General features: G+C 34.4%; 1 protein-coding gene across 2 annotated transcripts in view; it reads left to right on the top strand.

The window, feature by feature from the left end:
- The window catches only part of LOC117568200 (protein bric-a-brac 2), a 41967-nt gene that overhangs the window by 7525 nt on the left and 12911 nt on the right, over positions 1-21531 (top strand). The gene's annotated exons all lie outside the window — the stretch shown is intronic.

Here is a 21531-nt window from a genome sequence, read left to right as displayed (position 1 = left end):
CAGTTCAAAGCCAACACAGTGATCTCAAAGCAAACACAGTAATCTCTTTGAATTTCGAACTCAATGATCTAAAAATATCTTAAGAATATGTCAGTTTATTCAAAGGATGAGCATAAAAAGCGAAGAGTTGAGGAAGAAGTTTTATATGAAATAGGAATGAATATGAACATAAAAGTTTTACACCATATGGAAGTGAAGTTTTCTATGAAATGGGAATGAGTTATATTTATATATATATAGAATTTAATAATAGGAATAATTATGGAATAGATCTCATATCACAGTCAGCAACTTTTTTCACTCTAAAATCCATAAAGTGTTCTAAAAATACCTTGACAAAGCTGGTCATAAAAGAATTTTTTAGAGAAGAGGATTTGATGAAATTTTAGTATTAATGATGTGCTTCAAATCTTAGAAATTCTATGCATATATATCAACTATAAGTACTTACTGAACATATCTAAGTTTATATTATCTGAAATCTTGTTATGAAAAAATCCTTAAAATACGATTATATCATTACATTTATACATTCCTTAGCCAACAAGAAATACTTATTAAACATATTTCAGTTTACAATCAACAGTGTTGTAGATCTCTAAAAAAAAAACCCTAAAATACGATTCTATCAATACCTATACACGTTCCTTAGCTAATAAGAACTTTTTTACCCACAATAGGAATCGAAAAGATTAGCTGTTCATTTTTATATGTATATTATATTTATTTTGCGATAAGATCTCATTTTTTCTTTAGTTTAACTTATCGAGCACAACTTATTGACCTTTTTTTAATAATGATTTATTTCTAAATAACTTTAGTGACTTGCGGTCTTTTGCTTATCAACAACAAAAGAAAAAAACCCCTGCATTGTTTTTATTGTAGTAAAAATTGTAAATGATTTTGGGTGGCATTCTTTAGCTGAAATGAAATGATCCAAATTTGGGTTTTGGGTTTTGGGTGCTAGAAGCAGGCAGCGTTCAGTGGGCCAAAGTCGAAAATTGTTCATGTGATTAGCGCGTCGAAAGTGGAGCGTATCATAATAATTGCTTAAAGTAAATATCAAGTTGATAAGTATTGTTAATATAATTTATGTGGTTATTGCTACTTGAGATCGTATGCCAGATAGTAACTGATACGGCGACTAACTGGCCAATTATGACACTTAATGTCAAGTAAATAATTTTGTAATAATATTTAGGTGAGATCGATTGAACACGAATGTTCGATCGATCGATCGATCGATCTATCGAAAACTGAAGGAGCTACTACAAAATGTGTGTATTTATTTATTTAGTTCTTTTGTCGGGCACATTTTGTGTGTGCAGCCTTATAAGCATATCTGACCAAAGGCCAAAAGCAGACCTAGTTGAAATGTTTTTACATATTGTCGAGACTCACATCACATTAAAATCGCAACACAAAACTAGGAAAAGTGCATAAATGCATGCCCATTAACGAAAATTTACACAACAACTAGATGTATTTACCTTATTGCATTTGTGGCTGTTATTTCTATTAGATTGCACATTAAAGCTGATTTTCTATTTGTATAAGAAACTGCGCTGCGCTCTGCGCTCTGCGTTTAAGTTTAAGGCGAGGTCTCCGACATTAACTGCGTCAGCGACTTGAAAAATAATTCAACATTTAATGCTAATGACGAAAATTGCGCAATGCACGCATACGACAACAACGACGACGACGACGACTTCGACTTGATGGCAATTGCATTCGACAAAAAAAAAAAGAAAGACAGAAATACAAAATTGTTAAACAAATCACACACAACAAAACAAAACGAAAAACAACAAATTGTAAAAAATTGATGCCAAATGCAAACAAAAGTGCGCAAATATTTGTCTCGCACACGTATCTCAAGGCGCTGTTGCGTTTTTCTATAATTTCAACTAATGTGGCTTTGATTAAGCTTTATTGCACTTTTGTGTGCAACACATTTTTCATTTTTCAATACCCCGCACAGCAGTCATAAAATGCAATCCAAATGGGTATGATAAGATAATAAAAGATCTATTTCGAAACATTAATTACTGCAAAGAATAAAGAATCTCTTTTGATGTTATCTATTTTGCTCAAAGAAGAGTTTATCTTTTATATAATTTCGTAGTTAAAATCTAAGAGTTTGTTTTAAGATCTATTTCGAAAGAATATAATCTCTTTTTTTATTATCCATTTTGCTTGAAGATGAGTGAATACTTTTTATAATTTTCTGAAATGTTGTTTATTATTTCATGATGATAAGAGATCTACTTTGAAAGCAAGTAAGATTATATGTTTTCAATTCTGAACATTTGATTAAATTATTATACTACGATGATTATTCGAAATATGAGCATGAAAGTATTCTCTCCATTTTTCTTAAAGATGAATTTATTTTTTATAGTAATATTGTCAGTACTTTATTATTCAATTTTTTTTAAATATATAAAATGATTCTATTTTTAAAATATGATAAAAATATCTATTTCAGAACTTTATGTACAGTGTAAAATATAATTTGTTTTTATGTTCGCTAATTTGCGGAGATTAGTTTATCTTTTTGAAACTTTATTCTCAGTATTTTGTTGTAAAAATCTGCAAGAATTTTTTAAATTTGTATATTATTCAAGACTTATTTCAAAACATTAAATACTATAATCATAGTATAATCCTTTTTAATGTTCGCTTTTTTGCTGCAAAATGAGTTGTATCTTTTCTAATAATTTATTCTCAGTATTTCGCGATTTGATTAAATTTTTATATTGTTATTATACAGAGTAACTTGCGCTGTTCTCTTTGCTGACTTTTTATGGTTAACAGCCGTCATTATTATTAATAATATTTGCGTTAGTTTATGACTTGACTTGGCTGCCTTTTTTTTTGTTTTGTTGTGCCACAAAACTCTATGTAAAAATCTTGACATTGAGTTTTCAAATGGATTTGTTCACATTTTTTTTTTGTTTTGGTGTGTGTACATTAATATTGCACTTATAAAAAGTATATGAATTTATTGTTTTTTGTTTTTCTGCGATCTGCGAGCTGTGTGTTGTTATTGCAAGTATTGCTATTTGTTGTGTGGCATAAATAATGCATATACTTATGCATCGCGCTCGCTGTCGATGAGTGTCTTTCGAGTGGTTGACTGCGGCTTATGAATATGGATGTTGAACTGGAATATACATAGCTTTGGAGATGTATAGATACGAGAGAGAGATACGTTGTCGATACATATCGACAGCAGCTGCTGTTTAAATGAGACTGCGACTTTTGCTTTGGCAACCATTTTCATCATTTTTGCGCTTAATTATCTTTTTGCTTTGCAGAATTTACTGTTGCTTTTTCTTAATTTATTGAAATGAAATCAAGAGAAAATTGTAATAAAGCGCGATACCAGCCTTAAGTCGAGAAGCAACAGCAAAAAAAAAAAAACGAAAACTTTTTCTGTTCAGCAAAGTCAAAAAAGCAAACGAAAAACTTCGGTCTTTGGAGGTCTTGGGAATGCCCCCCACTCCCATAGAAATGAAGTGACTATGAGACGCCGCCGCAGACATGCGGAAATGCGTGTAGGTGGCATATTTGCGTTCAAACAGTGTCTGCCAAAAAGAACTGCGCGCCTATTACTTAATAGAGTCAAACTCTGTCACAAACACTGCCAACAGGCAGCACTTGCTCTCTGAACTCGCTCTCTCGCACTCTCTTGTGCTCTTTCTACTCTCTCGCTCTCAGCTTAGTGTTGGCGTTTCATTCACAGAATTGTGAACACACACACACACACACACTGGCTGGCACACACACAACGAAACACACACACAGCGAGAGCACGAGCATACCAAGCACTCAGCAAAAGTTACGCGATGTCGCAGCTCAAGGAAAACGTTGAATGCGTTGCCTGGCTGCGAAGGAACGAAGGAATCGAAGAGGGAGAGGGAGGGAGAAGGCATCGTTCTTGGGTTGGGGAAGATGCTGCTGGCCAAGCATCTAGCAAAGTTGTCTCTTGTCTCTCTCTCTCTCTCTCTCTCTAGCTGTGTTTACACATCGTTTTGTATGACGCTCACTTGAGTTCCTTGACTTTTTGGTGGATTCTCCTTGGCGCTGTGTGTGCTTGATACCCCTTAAAATATACTACCCAATTGGGTAGCTTGTCACTTGAAATTGCATCTCAAAATTACACACAATTAAAGCACACTTTTAGCTAAGTATTGGAAATATTTTGCTGGCATTTCTCTATCTTATTTTATTTTTAAAGGGTGTGCCACATTTTTGATTTTCTTCAGTTCAAGAATCTTGCAATTGTTTCTGCAAGAAAATTACTGAAAATTGCCAACTGCGGGAAAGTTCTTTGACAGGCATTTTTCTCTTTGTCTGCCAAGCGTTAGTCATAATTGTAATGTGTGAGTTTGTCTCGAAGTTAAGACGTCGATTTATGTAAAGCAGGTTGCTTGAACTCCAGAGCGGAGGTCATTACGATACTACAACAATACAACGGCGCATGTTATCTTAAGACCCCCGGTTTAGGGATCGTGTGAATCTGCTGGCCCCAAAAACAAAAAAAGAAAAACGTTCAAAGATGTCAACTATTTCCTGAACTGACAAAACACACACAGAAAACTGTATTTAACCTGTGCGGTCGGCTCATTAGGCCGCTCAAATTTTTGTTTGATTGATTCAAATGTCCAACCGGTAACTCGTAAATCAAATTTATGTTTCTTTTTAGACTTTTTAGACATTTAAAACACCAAGAAAAACAAAAAACAAAAAGCAATCGCCGCCAGACCCACCGCAAATGACAGTGTGAAAATGTTTAGGTCTCCACATTTTCGGGGCTTATAAGCATTTTCCTCATTTTCTTATCGGCTTAATAAAATTAACGCATTTTCTGGGTTTCCTTCTGACGCTGCTAACGATTAAGATTTCGATTCCGTAAATAGTAATATAAAAATTCCAACTCTTACGAAATCGATATAAAACAAAAACAACAAAAATAAAGCAGCGAGAAATAAACATATAATTTATGGCACAATTTCGATAATTTGTTGTGCATTAGTTCGTGTGTATTTCCTGTGTTCTCTTTTTAAAGAAAAAGCCATAAAAAACATGATATTATAAAGCGCTTTTGTTTTTGTTTTTGTTTTTGCTGTTATACAAACAATTTATATTGTATTTGTTCGAGGTTCACTTCGAAATAAATAAGTAATTTATTTTATTGGGCCAAAGGCAACATGACGACGACAAAAGGTATAAAAAAAAAAAACGGATGTATATTAAACCCTCATAGATCTTATCGCGACAGAACTAATACACAATATAATAACCAAGTAAGACTGCATTTAGAGTTGAACATGGCAGAAGAGTAGATACGCTGCATAAAAACATAAGAAATTTGCGTTTATTAATGAAGAAATTCTTTGCTTTGGCAATCGCTATCATAATAACAAATGTGTGTAATCTTAATTTTCGTGTCGATTAAAGTTTTAACGTAATTTTGCTGATAAGATTTTCCCCGACCGGTAAATATTTATTATTATTATTTTGTTATATATGTATGTACATACGCGTATGGGGTTAGATACACACACTTGTGTGTTGGGAAATCAAGTGTTTCACAAGTCAACAAAAAACAAAAAAACGAAAAAAAAAATAGCTAATCACAAGCCATTAAAACAATTCCTTTTGTCATAGATTCGACGTGAATGACTTGAAATAATTTTTATCTTTAGAGCTCAACAATTTACAGCTTAACGGTGATTGTTTAAATAAAAACGATTATAGTGCAATAGAAGATATATATAAATAGATGTCTCGGTATTTGCGTCAATGTCAAGAGGCAAAAAATAGTCAAGATATGACCGCCACACGACGACGGACAATCTATTTTCAAAATTTCCATTCAAAAAGTCGATTTATAATATCTTTATAACACACAGTAAATATCGTTTTAGAGCTACAACAAATTCATGAAATTCTATACTTTAGATTTTGCGTATATAAAAATAGCTAAGATGAAGGTTTGCTCCATTAATAGCCAAATGAAATATCGATCTTACTTTCTTTCCATTTTAAATTGGTTTGCTTTTTTTATCCCATAAATCGTATCCCGTTTGTAATTGTAAGATCTGATGATGACTCTCGGTCATTGGCCGCAAAGACTCTGTATCTTTTTTCATTGCCAGCAAATTGAAGACGACAACCAACACAGCAGCAACCTACAACATTCACTCTTACAATTCACAGCTTACACAGTTGAGAGTGTGTTTTTATTTCTCTGTATTTTTTTGAGCACATTCACATTCATTTACATCTCCATTCGCGTCATTTGTTTTCCTTGCGACGGCTGCGTTAAGTTTTCTTATATTTTCATTTATTTGACTGCCTTTCATTACATTTTATTTATTTATTCCACATTTATTGTAGGGTACACACATTTGTATGTCGTTAGTTCAGTTGGGACACAGAGCAAAAGCAACAGCAACAATGACGACGACGACGACGACGACGGTGACTGTTGCCGCTGTTGTCTTTATGACGACGATGATGATGATTATTATTGCCATTGCCGTCGTTGTTGTAGTTTTCTGTTGTTGTTGCTGTTTTCATTGTACGAAGACATAAGAAAATTATAGGTATCTGCCCTTATGGCGCACAGCTCAGCACAGCGCAGCGAAGCGAAACAATAAAATATAAAATAAAATATGTACGAGTATGTTTACGCAATTACAAACAAACAGACAAACAGACAGACGGAGATACAAATGGACAAACGGACGTACAAACAGATCAACAACATACTATACAACAGACCGAGTTGCGAGAAGCAATTCGGAACTGCCTCAGAGTTATAGTTGTTGCTGCTGGGGCGGAGCAGGAGGAGTAGACGAGGCTCTGGCGGTGCAAGCAATTCAATATTTATAACTGGCAGCAGCAGCAGCAGGTGACGCTTGCCAGGTACAGTTACACAGACACACACTCACACACACTCGCATAAATACAGCAGCAGATACAGATATAACGCGTGTATCTTATAGATACTTTTGGCAGCTGCAGCATGAAGTTAACGCCGTGCACAGCGCACAATTAAAGATAGCCAAAAAAGAAACGAAATGAAACGAAATGAAAATTGTTACCGTTGCTCACTTTTCACGTGCAATTTTCTCGAACCCTACAAATGGCATTATAATGCGCTATAATTTTCGACAAACCACAGAGGCGTGGCCCTAACCTTGCAGATCGCACACAGCAGATAGCCACGAAACCAACGAAATTAAATGAATAATGCGAGAATACAAAAGTTGGAAATATGTGGCAATAAATTTTTGAAATGATAAATTTGCTATGCATATAAAAAAAGCATATATAGGTAGAAGAGAGAAAAGCTCAACTTGAGCTGCGCTTTCAAGCGTTTGCATTTAGCGTAAATGCTGTGCTCTATTTTTGATAATTAGCATCATCATCATCATTATATCTTTTTGCCACACAGTAGTAGAGAGAGCCCTCATGTGTGGCAGGATAAACAGCGGTAAAAATGCGTTGCGTAAAAAAGGACAACGAGCTAAATAAACGCCTCTAATTTGGCATTAACTAAAAAAGCTTTAACTGAGAAGTGCAAGAACAGAGTAGAGCATAATTGTGCCACACACAAACTGCATTCATGCCTCATCCTGCCGCTGTTTGTGCCGCACATTTTGCGGCTTCTTTGGGGAGGCAGTCTTTATGCAAAAGCAATTTGCTGGAAATGTTCGATTTGCAGCACTTTTCACTAGGGTTTTCCAGTTGCTTAACGCGCGGTCGAGTATCCGCCTCACGTAGCTCGACACAAGTGCTTTATCCTCGTTCCGTATCCGCACATTCGCATCCCTTTTGTGGAGCGCCAAGTGTGCGTATAATTTGCCTTAAAATTAGCTTACGTCAGCTACGTTTGAGCCATAGACTCAACTCGACTGTTTAACCACCTTTTTAGAAGAGCAGCTGGAAAACGAAAAGTTCTCAAGTATAGTTGTTTTTGCATCCCGAATATAATAGATAACTGTGCGATCTATTTGTGTTTATTTATCTATGGATGTTTAGTCGCATCTGTAAATACAATTTTTCAGTCCGCTTTGAAGTTGAATGTGGAGGGGAAATATGCTTCGAGTTTCGTTTTCGTTTGATGCAGAGAGAACTCGCGTTTGATTTGTTATTTTATTACTTTACGAATTTTAACACATCTGCTGAAAATGCATTTGTAAATTATTAAATGCATCTTGCCAGTCGTCGTCGTCGTCGTGCCATCAAACAAACACATGTAAATGGCATGTTTGGCCAGCCAGTTCCTCCAGTGCTCACTTTGTATCTGTATCTGTATCTTTTTGTGTGTGTGCGCATATCAATATTTATTACTTTGTGTACTGAACAATAACAATAACACAGAATGTGTGTGTGTGTGTGTGTGTGCATTGCTTGCTGCTGCTGCTGCCTTAGTAAAATTCGTTTTTCATTATTTATTTCTTTTACTTTTGCCGCCTCTCGCTCTCTTTTGTTTTTAATTCTGTTTGGGCTGCCTTTTTGAATGCATTTCTTTATTTAGGCAGCAACAGCAAAAGGCAACAGCAGCACCCCCGCATCGCATCACAGCACAGCACATCGCAATGCAATGCAATGCATCCTCATCTCCATCCCCATTTCGAAGATCTGTTAAATAAATCGAATCATCTGTGTGTTTTACACACATATGCGAGAAGAGTCGAGAGTTCAGTTGAGTTGAGTTTTGCTTCCTCCTTTCCATCTCCTTCATCTTGCTGTTGCTGTTGTGCTAGAGCAAGCCTGAATGTACGTAATTATTTCGATTGGATATACTCTCTCGTACTATAATTTGTAAAACGAAACATATGTTCCCATTTTAGTTGCTGCTGTTGCTTTTCCTCTTTCCGTCTCTGTTATTTATGCATTTTATTAGTTGTGCTGCGTGGGGGATTTTGGATGCAGCAGAGAAACTGCAGCTAATTCGACTAGCAACTAAGATGCATCCATATAAATGGTAAACTAATCCAAAATGCCTTTGCATTAGATAGTTTTATGGCCGCTACACATAGAGTAGAAGGGTATTATGACTTTGTGTCTACAGGAAATGGCTTCTACGAGCAAGCAAGCTTAACTTTAAAGCTGGAGCTGCGATTTTTGGTTATCACAGTATTTTGAAATACTGAATATTGATTGCGATCCGATAAAAATTATCGTAGAAAATAAATGATTTACCAAATAACGACTGACAATCTGGTATTATTTGTACTCTATGGTATATTTTAAATGTAGTAGTATATCGATATATATTTTTAGTATATTTTAGTATTTTTTCGGTATATAGTTAGTCAATGACATATTTCGAATGCAGAAATATATAAATATACCAAATATTATTCTTGGTATATTTCAGTATTTTTTCGGTATATCGTTAGTCTGTCATATTTCGTATGCAGTAACATATCGATATACCAAATATCATTCTAGGTATTTTTCAGTATTTTTTTTTAGTATATTTTACTGCACTGTTTTGCTTTCATCAAAAATTCATAGCGGGTATCTCACATTCGAGCACACTCGACTGTTGCTTTCCCACTTCTTTCCTAGTAACTTGTAGCTTGTATCTTTAAGATACCTGGTCATAAATATGCAAATGCAGCGCTAAATACATGCGGACATTTGCCGTGGGTAAACAATAACTAACGTCTTTACAATATTTGTTTAACGACGAATACATTTTCTACTCAATATTTATTTAACTGTAACGCTAGTGTCAACAAGGCAGAGCCAAAGAAAATGCCAACTTGACCACGCCCCGCTGCTTAAATTGACACCGTTAATAGAAGATGATGGATTCTTGTTGTGTCTTCAGGAAGATGCGAGAAGCGAGTGTACAGTCATCCTCATCGTCATCATGATCGTCGTTGCATCCTATTTGCAGAAAAGCGTTGTCAACGCACTTTTTGGTGTCACTGTGCGACGAGTCTATTTGTCTGCCGTCGACGACGACGACGACTGGCGACGGGCGACGCCGCATTAATTCTTAGGCAATATTTATAGTTGTATTTTGTCAAATATTTGCACAGTTTGTTTTGTGCGCTGGCAAAGACATTTATCAAGACACCAGCAGCACTCGCTGTTGCAGTTGCAGTTGCAACTGCACTTTGCATTATGCATTCATGTATTTGCATCTGCAACAACATGATTGCTTGCCTGCTTGCTTGCTTGCTGCCTGGCAGCGTGCAACATGCTTCGTGCCGCGTGCTAATTGCAGCCGCAGACGTTTGTCATGCGCCTATTTGGCTGCCTCGACAACTATTTCTATATCTATGCATCTTCTTTTGGCATTTTCCGTTCATTCATTATATTGTCGTGTATATTCATTGTCCATATGTGTATGTGTGTGTGTCTCTCTCTGTCTACATCCATGTGAGGTCAAATTTATTTTATTAATTTCAGCCCCAACGACAGCGGCCAGCCATAAATTCAAATCTATCGCTAATGTGTGTGCCGTTTATTTCAGGCAAAACGGCGAATCCAAAAAAAAAAACACACAACATAGATAGAAAAAACCACAATATTCAAAATTAAATAGCAGCTAATTTTTCTCAAACGCCACACGCACAAATCGCTTTCCGAAGCCCAAGACATTTATAACAAATTATTGTTTCAAAAAACACACACAATCGCTGGCTCTGGTGTGATTTCAAATCAAATTGTACATAATTAAATAATGACTATTAGCTGCACGCGCCTCTTTACAACTTTATATAATTTTTTTGTTGCAATTTGTTTTGAGCTCTTCATTTAGCTAAAAGTTTGAGTTAGCTAAATGAGCTGAAATTAAGCATTAAGTTTACGATCATTTAGCATGGCTCATAACGAGTCAATTTTTGAACGTAATAGTATATTCAAATGCCAAATATAATATTCGGTATATTTCAGTATATTTTTTGGTATATTTGTAGAAAAATATAATTGTTTTTTTGGGGACATCTCACAGTCGAACATTTGTTGCTTGTTTAAGTATATCGATATACCAAATATAAGCTACGGTATATTTTAGTATTTTTTGTATATTTTTGTAGAATAATACCACACTGTTTTGCGGACATCTCATAATCGAGAACCCAACATTCGTTGATTGTAATTATAATTCAGTCTTTTTTGGTATATTTGTAGAATAATACCGCTGTGTTTCGCAGGTATCTCACAATTGAACACGTTACATTTTTTGCGTGTTATAGTATATCAATATACTAAATATAGCCTTCGGTATATTTTAGTAGATTTTGGTTTAAATGTAATATAATACTGCTCTGTTTCGCAGGTATCTCACAATCGAACAAACGACTGTAATTTTCCTACTCGATTCTTAAACAAATTTGTAATTATTTTCCTTTGGATTAGCTGATTCTTCAATTACAATTTAATTATTATTTTAGCACTCACACATTCATAGATTTCTTAGTAGCAAATCGCAATGCGTGAAAAAGCTGGCGTAATTTATCTTGAGCACAAAACTTTCCAGGAATTGTGTAGTTTTCATGTCGGCTATAATTAATTAAATAATTTTTTTATTTGTATATAGATATATATGTATGTATGTATGTATATACAACATTTGTGTGTGCGGCGGTCGTCGTATATAGAGGGGAAACCAATATGTGTGCTGATTAATAATGAACAGGGCACAACTATATAAATTTTGTGCAGAGCTATAATTAAATTGATGTGGCTGAGTCACTTTTTGCTCTGTTTGCTGAAATGACGCCAAGTTGGTCAATGGTCTATGTCTATGTCATTTACTAGCATATATAAATATATATATGTATATATGTATGTGTATGCACATATTAATATCTCTCTACTTACTTATATTGTATATTTGTAATTTGTAGAATGAAGTCGATTGCAGAGCAATTGAGAAAACGCTGCGTCAGCGCGCTGTAATTTAGCATTCGCCATAGAGACAAATATTAGTTTAGACACTCTGTGTTTATTTCAAATGTGTCGTGTGAGAGTGTGAGTGAGTGTGTGTAATTAATAGTATTTATTTTTAATTCATACGTTAGATGCTGTATTGCCTCAGCAGCAGCAGCTGAAGCGGCTGTAGAAGCATTTTATATTTATTTATTATTTTTATTTTATTCTTTTTCTAAGAAAAGGAAATAGTCATGTGACGCTGGAGTGAACTTTACTCTGTAGAATTGGCAGCTAAAGTTGGAAAGATACTTGAAGTATAATCAAAGATAGATATTTACAATTACTTAAACTGTTGAAGATCTTAACATCTAAGATACTTGAAGTAAAATCAACTATTGATACCAAAAATTAACGACAATATTAAAATATTTACTAAAACTTTCGAAGATCCAAGATTATTGAAATTAACTACATTTTGAAGATAAGATCTAAGATGAAAGATACTTAATCTAATATAGGTAGGTTGTTAAACTTTTTCCATTTGAATATTTACAATCCGAAATACTTCCGTAATAATCGTATATGTTTAGTGTACTCTATGTTTACAGGGTATTTGAATGACAGCGCCAGATTTAACTTTCGTGAACTCTACAGAAATTCTTTAATATATTTTAAGTTTAAGCATTTATTCTGTGCTTGTTGTCTTTGCAAAGCAATTCGAATAACATTTTTAATTATTCTCTTTATATGAATTTTTTGGTTGGTTTGTTAATTTTTTTGTTTGTTTCGTTGTTGTTGTTGCTGGTGTTGTTGTTTTTTTTTCGCTCTCTACCAACGAACAGGTCTTTGAACTGTATTTGCATGTGCGCCAGATACAAGATACAAAATCCGCTTCTGTGTATTTATTTCTTCCTTCTTGTTCTTCTACTCGCTGGCTGTTTGCACGGGCGAGTTATTAAAGTTTTATGTAAATGTGCATAATTATTTCAAATTGAATTCTAAATTTATAGTTTGCAATGAGACGAACGACGAAAAATATGTTGACTAAGCGTCGTCTTTGCGCCGTTTGTCTGTTGCGGGTGGCAGCTAAATGGGAAGTGGGTAGAGTGGGAGGAAGAGGATGAGGAGGAGGAGGAGGAGATCAACGATTGTTTGTAAATTTTTCGTGATGCTGCTGAATGGTGGTGATTCAACATCAACGGCTTATAATGAAATTGGTTTATTAGTGATAAATATGGCACTGTCGAGGTGTGGCCGAAATGAATTGAATGCATTCTCGAATGTTGAGTGACTCAACGCAAGAAGGTGTTTAAAAATAATTAAATAATAAATTAATCAAAAATTTTTCGTGGTGCCCCCAATTCAAGTTAACCTTTTAGCTGCGACCCTCACTAAAAATAAATTCATAAAGACAAAAAGAACTGTAACAATGAGAGCACAAACTTGTCATTATAAAACTAAACCATCTAATTAAATGGTAGCCACTAAAGAAAGCAGCCATGAAAGCAGGGGGAGAAATATATTATACTAGTTTAATTTAAGAGGAAAAAAGTACAAGCTGTGTGTGTGTGTGTGGCATACATATAATTATAATTTTTTGGATTTTAATATACGAGACAGGCGCTGAGATCAATTAAAAGCCAACGCTTGCTATGGTCATTAAAAACAGCTGCCCCACCAAATAAAAAGTAAGAAGGCTATAGTCGAGTGTGCTCGACCCTGAGATATCCATTTTGAATAAATCCATGTTGTGAGGTATCATTTTTTTTAATATACCGAATTAATATACCACAAATGTACTAAAAGTATACCAAAACCTGTATTTGGTATATTGATATAGTACTATATTCAACCCTCTACCCTTTTTGAATAAATGCAAAGCTGTGTGGTATTAATTTTTAAATATACCAACTTAATATACCGTAAAAATACTAAAAATATACCAAAGCTAATATTTAGAATATTGATATAGTACTGCATTCGATAATGATAACCATTTTTTAGTCAAATTAAAAGATTCTTCAAATATACCAACTTAATATACCACAAAAATACTAAAATATACCAAAGTCTATATTTTGAATATATACTACAAAAGTATTAAAATAAATTAAAGGCTATAATTGGTATATAGTATCATATTCAAAATATACCATAGAGTACAAAATATACCAGATTATCACCCAAAGCACTAACACCCGTAGTAAGTAGGCGTTATTTCTCATACAAAAGAATTCCTTTTCACCTTATGAGTAGCGCGTATAACAAGTAAGGCAGAGTGTTGAGAGTGTGATCGACGTAGAAGTGCCCTGTGTTGTTCATAACCCAAGGCCCTCATTACGAGGTATCCAGCAAAGAGATATTCAATCGTCAAGACAAAGATAAAAAGGCAAAGACAAGGCAGAGACACAGAGCCCAACAACATGCTTAATAACGTAAATTTAAATAATAATAAAAAAAAAGTGGGAAAAACTTTGAAATGTTGGAACTGCTCTGTAATTAAATATATAAAGTAAAAGACTCAACGAATTCCAACAAATAATAAAATATGAGTTTTTCTTTTTTTTCTGTTTCTCTCCTTTTATAATGTATTTTGTGCGGTGGTGTAATTTTTATAGTTTTAATTAATGGTTTTTTATTGTGCGCCAACATTGTGCTCTTGTTGTTGTGTGGTTTTTTCTTTGAGGGTGCGCCACTCTATTTTCCATTTTCCCCCCACGCACACACTCACAACACACACACACACATAAACTCACTCGATTTCCTTTTTTTTTTGTCGGCCAGTTGAATTACATTTGTAATTATTTTTATTGTACTTATATACATATCAAGTATGTTGTTGTGCTTCTATGTCACGGTGACTTGGCGTTTTAGATGTTTCACTTTTCTGCATTTCCATTTCCCTCCCCTCAACCACCGCAACTTCATTTCGTATTCTCCTTTCTCGATATGTTTTGTAGCTAAGCATTTTTTCTAGCATATTTATTATTATCAGAATTTATATCGGAACTTCAAGCATAACATTTGCATTTGTTTTTTGTTTTTGGCGCGTTTCTCGCTTGTGAAGTGACATTGGAATTTTTTCCCTTACTCTAGAGCTTCTGAATTTTCTTAAACGTTATGCTACTGATTGAACTAAATTAGGGAATTAAAATTGTCGATCAGTTAACGCTTTACATCATTGTGTTTATTCGAACCCATTTGTCTTTGTTTATTTATACTCAAAGTGATGTTATTAATAATATTTATTTGCATTTTTTACTATATAAATCAAATTTTGGGTTACATGTGTTCTTATTTCTCGTTTTCTTTGACTCTATCGGTGTGAATCTGAAGTTGTATAGGTGTTTGTTAGCGACACGTTTTAAATACCCAAGGCAAAAGAGCTTTGAGTGGGTATATTGACTTGCGGGTAATAATGTAACTGTGAATTGGAAATTAAAAAAGAAAAAAGATTAAATTTTAAGGTTTATTTTCTGCCTATTATTTTTATTATTACAGTTATCGGAGAATTAAACATTTATAAAAAACAATTTAATGCGGCCTATTATTATTATTGATAAAAAGAGTTAACGGTGCTATGAAGAGCCAAAAAATATATATTTCACAAATTATTTTGTGCCTATCATTTTCTATAAATGCGAAATTGATTCAATTTGAAGCCACAATGTGAGTTAGCATAATCTAAATTGTTTCTGCAAATATATCACTTATTCGCTAGCTGCTTATCTTAAGTTGTATAGGATATCTTCACATCATGCTTATTATAGAGATCAACTCATTATTTGTATTTGTTGTTGGCTGTCGCTTTGTGTCTTTATTTGCATTAATTATTTATTTGCTCGTTTGCCAGTTTGTGCGCATGCGCAAAAGGCACAAAAAAAGAAAAAAAGAAGAAAAATATATATATGAAACATAAAAAAATAAATAACAAACGGCAAACGAAATGCTTAAAATTTATTTTAATATACATTTTGCCCGTGGCTAGAGAGATCTTGGAATGTTTTGAGTTGTTGTTGTTGCTCTTCTTGTTGTTGCTATTCACTTCTATTAGTGAGAATTAGTTGTATTGTTGCGGTTGCTCGAGCTGCTGCTTGTGGCATTATTGTTGTTGTTATTGTTGTTGCTCCTCTGCCTTGTTGTTGTTGCTGTGCTTATTTGCATTGACGACGGCGTGTGGCGGCTGTCTAATCAAATCAAACTTCGTGGAGCTTGAAAATAGCGGCATTTTGATTGATACGCTTTTTGTTGATTGTTGTTGTCGAGATCGTTTTTTTTTCTATTTCGTTTTTCTGACTATGAGTTGAGCTAATTATATAACTTCGGGGGGTACGCACTGACCTAATGAGCCATAAGAGATCTATTTATAAAATAAAACAAAGCACAACGCGCCATATGTAACTATGCACACACACATACATCCATAAATATGTATTTTTCATACTTTCAATCCCCAACAAAATGCTAAATGAAAGCGTTTCAATTGTTTCGTTTATGCTTTTTGTTCATATCTCTTGAAATTATTATTATTATCTTTAACAAAAGCAAAGTTTAGAGCTATCGCAATCAAGTTCCATAACTTTTATGATCCAGATGACGCGGCGCTTTTTCCTCCGCTGCTTTATTTATTTGTTTGTTTTTATGTGTGCGTGTGTGTGACAATAAACACACACATACTACAACAAATAATAATAAAATAATAAAACTTTAGAAAAGAAATAAACATATGCAATATTATTATATAAAAGATTTGCCGCCCCCAAATCGCCCCTCCCCCCTTTTTTCGAGTCTGAGACTGAGATTGCTTGGACAGCTGGCGTTGTCCCATAAAATGTATCTAAACAGCCGCCATGGGGTATTTATTAATCAAAACTAACTTGTTATTGTATAGTGTATTTCTTTTTACTATTGTTACTCGCGATAGTCATCGTTGTTGTTGTTCTTGTTGTTGTTATAGTGCGTGGCATATTTTCGTCAATTTTTACTAATAAAATTTAATTTATTTAAATTTAAAATAATAAAAACCAACTCAAACTCAACACACACATGCAGCTGGTCGCATAAATGCGAAACATAAAATCAAATCACAAGCATAAAAACAATATAAACAAAACAACAACATTTCTAAATAAAGCAAAAAACCATATATAAAATAAGAGAAGAAATAATTTATGCCCAATTCCAAATGGCCAAAAGAGACATGAAAAATAAATTCGTCTATATAAAACTGAGGCAAGAAATCGCCAAAAACACAGCTACAATAACAACAACAATGACACAAAATTCTTCACATCTTGTGAAACAAATAATAAACATAAAAAGCAAATTACACAAATTTAAAAATAATAAAACTAAAACGTGTCTGCATAAATTAATTAATAAGTCAATTCCAAATCCAAATTCGAATTCGGAATCTGAAGCTGAATCTGAATCTCAATCCCCCAATGCGAATACGAATACGAAAACAAAACGCAACGCAAGACAAAGCGAACGATCAGCGAATTTGTTTGATAAACGAATCTAAGGAGCTTTGCTGCTCTCAGTTATGTTACAGGTTTATACCCGCTAATCATAATTGTTTAGTATATATAGTATTTAGTATATTTTGCACTTTGTGGTACATTTTCAATTTAGTACTGTATCGATATACCAAATATAGTATAGTATTTTCAGTATTTTTGTGGTATATTAATTCGGTATATTTTAATACCGCACTGTATTCTGTTGTATATTTTGAACAAAGTACTGTATCGATATACCAAATATAGTATTGTATTTTCAGTATTTTTGTGGTATATTAATTCGGTATATTTTAATACCGCACTGCATTATGTGGTATATTTTGAATAAAGTACTGTATCGATATACCAAATATAACTTTTGTTATATATTGCAGTATTTTTTTGGTATATTAATTCGGTATATTTTTTTACAACACTGTTTTGCTTCCATTCAAAATAAGTATCGGGTATCTCATAGTCGAGCACACTCGATTGTAGCTTCTTACTTGTTTTTTTTCGCTGCTCATTCATATCTTATTTTTGTGTATTTCGGATATATTATAAAATTGAATTGACAATTGATTTTAATTTGGGGAGCCATAAATAAAAGGATAACTCATGCGACTTTTATTCCCATGAATTCACTCTTTAATTAATTAATCTCCTAATTTGTTGTCGAACTCGATCTCACTTTTTCATGACTGGCAAAAAAAGAAAAAATGTGTTTCCTCTTGCAGTGTGCTCAATTTTGTGACCACAACTGTCAGCTTCAGCTGATTTATCGATAAGCAATGCTACAGCGTTGCCATACTTTTAAAATCTTTATTTCTTTTTAATTAATTAATCTACTAACTTGTTGTCGAATTTCGATCTTACTTTTCCATGACTGGCTAAAAAAAGACCGAATGAATTTCCTCTTGCAGTATGTTCAATTTTTTGGCCACTACTGTCGGCCTCAGCTGATTTATCGATAAGCACAGCTCAGAGCGTTGCCATACTTTAGAAAACTTTGTTATCTTGAGGTTGATAAACTTGATCTAGAGGTTATTTTTTGTTATATGTAGATTGCTTTTAAACAAAAGAGATATGCTGCATAGAATTATGAGATGTCGTTAACGATATTGTGCAAAGGTTAAAACCAAGTTCAGAAAGTTATAAGCACATCTTTTATTCAATATTACTTTTATCGTTTTTTATGGCCCTTTAGTTTTTCTAGTGCTTTCTGACGCATTGTCTGTAATTTGCCCTCTCATAAAATATACAGCCTTATAAAGTGCTTTAAAGGGAAAAAGAAATGAGCAAATCCATCCATAAAAAAATATAAAAAAAATATGTTATGTGTGTATACGAGTATGCATGAAAGAGATCTCCAATGGGCACACACAAAACGTTAGACAAATAAATACTAAAAGATATTTAATCGTAAGCAACAACAAATAGAATTACAATAGTGCCCCTCACAGTTAGATATCTTCTTCTCTCTTTGCTCATTAAAAATAAATAAAAAGCCAGACTAAAAAACAATCGAGCATTTTGTTTGTTGAAAAAACAATGTTAAGTCAATAAAAATATGTACTCATTTTTATACTATGTGCGTGTGTGTGCGAGTGTGTGGATAATATTAAGTATAAATTTTAAAGGCGCGACTGCTAAAAACTCGATGCTAAAAGAGACAAACAGAGACCTGTAAATTTCAAAAGCCAATTTGCCCATGCGTTCGCTAATGCCACGCCTCTTATCACAGCGTCTTTTGTGTCGCGATATTCCCTTCAATTCCCCCCTCGGTAGATCGACTAACAACTACCCTGTATTTACATTAGCATCTTTGTTTGGCAATTGTTGATCACTTTCTAGAATTGCTGATTGTGATGCCCCCTTTTGAAGAGATTTGTTGTCTCAAGGGGTATAAAATAGCAAATTGTATTTGATTTATTTCGTGCGTGGCCAAAAATAAATTTCGAAAAGGAGAAGCCAAGAAGATAATAATAAATAATTTTTGCCATTTATATTTATATTATTAATTTGAGCTGCGCGCGTGTTGGGGTAGTTATTGTTGATGCTTTTCATTCACAGTGATTCACTTATTATTATTTATTTCGAGCGTTTATGTAATGCTTCTTTTTTTAGTTTCAACAAATTTCTTGACAACAACAGCAACAACAACGACGATGGCAATAATACTGTACTGCAGGCAGTCGCTTTTTGTTTATAATTAAGCGCAAAAAGCGTATTTCTTAATTATTTATTTTATTATTGTTTATTTTTAAATGGGCTACAGACAATTTCCTGCACTTGAAGCGAAACAAATAAAAATGACGCAGCCTTTTTGTTGTTGTTGTTGCTGATTCTACAACCTTGTTGCCATATAGATACACATCACATTATATATTTAAGATATATATCTGCTTAATATTGAGGCACAAATCTTTATTGAAATCCAAACATCAGCTAATATATATGCCATATATTTCGCGTTAAGAAAATTATTTTATGGCTCGCCAAGGCAATTTTTATTTAATTGCTAAAAACACAAAAAAGAAGAGAAATAACAATAACAAATAGAAAAATACATAGAAGCAGCACATTAGTAATGAATGCAAAAATGTTTATGAGCATTATTTAAACGAATTTCAGCGATGGTGTGTGTTAAAATTTAGTTTCGAAGAGGCAGAGAAGGGGGAGGAGGAGGAGTAACTGAAATCTCAGAGACTGGTCAACTGTGCTTACTTAGTGTGTTGGCCAAAAGCTGCTGCCAACGCTAATTGGCTGCGGCTCTAATGCAAATTTAATTCGTGTGTATTTGTAATTATTTTAGAAATGCGTCCTGCAAATCAAACTGACAGTTACAGACAGAGACGACGATGCAGATACACACAGAATACAGATGCAGATACACAGCTACACAGATACATTTGCAGTTTGAAGCTTTGTGGCCAGTCTGTCGACTGTGCTTGTATTTACATACATATGTAATTATGCACACACACACAGAGATAGATAGAGACTTGCTGTTGTATGATATTAATTATCTTAAGCATAGCGCGCGAATGCAACGTTCGCTTGACCAAATCAATATTAACTTGCCACATGTAGATACAATTGCAGAGACAGTTGCACATTGAATATACATGTGACAGCTGATGGCCAGCATGTGTGTGTGTATTAGTGTGTGTGTGTGCGACAATTGGCAACATAAAAGATGCATGTGTTGCAGCGGTTGCCCCGTTTGGCACTTTAATGAGCTGATGCTGCACTTCGCAGGCTGCAACTCAACTATTGCATACATTTAGGCCTACGCCTCGTTCTCTACATCTTCCATCTCTCTTTCTCTATGAAAAACAATCAAATATGCATTTTAAAAGTTGGCCAACTCGACTCGCAAGTGACTCCCACATGGCCTCTGCACCTCAAACAGAAGCTGCAGCTGCAGCTAGGATCAGAGACCCAGACCAAACTATATTTGTCTAACCTCGTCGCTAGCAGACACACGTTGCATGTTACACAGGTTACAACGTTGCGCATGTTGCCCACACACACATATGTGTAACTGTGTCCAGGTCCGCGCCTCTATTTACCCAGGGTGCCCGAGTGCATGCTGCGCTCTGTTTTAGACTCACTTTTGGCTCACACTTCTCACTTGCTCTCAGTGCTCTCCTCTCCTCTCTCTCTTTCTATGCTATTCAAAAAATTTAATGGCATTTTAAATAAGAAATTACAGAGGCCGTGCATATTTCATAAGATTTTCCATATGGGGGGCAGCAACGCGGCGATGGCGATGTTCGACGTGGCGGCTGAGCGAGAGAGTTCGACTCGCCTCAACTCAACTCGACTCGCCTCGACACAACTTCCCAAAGGTATCAAATACAAAACAGCAACTCAAACAGCAACTGAAACTGAAACTGAAAACTAAAAATGTGCGCGCGGCACAACTAACCAACCAACCTCCCTCCCTCCCACCTCCTCCTCCCCCTCTCTTGAAGCTAAAGAAAATCGTGGCATGCCTCTGCTATATAGTTGGGCTGCACTTTTTCGCCTACAGCTGCAAACATGCACAAACACACACATACATATATAGATAGGAAGCAAAAAAAATAATAACGCTGGAATGTGTTAG

The sequence above is a fragment of the Drosophila albomicans genome, chromosome 3 (genome assembly GCF_009650485.2).
Source record: "Drosophila albomicans strain 15112-1751.03 chromosome 3, ASM965048v2, whole genome shotgun sequence".
Classification (NCBI taxonomy): domain Eukaryota; kingdom Metazoa; phylum Arthropoda; class Insecta; order Diptera; family Drosophilidae; genus Drosophila; species Drosophila albomicans.
The sequence above is the reverse complement of the archived record's forward strand: the minus strand, read 5'-3'. Positions and strand labels throughout refer to the sequence as shown.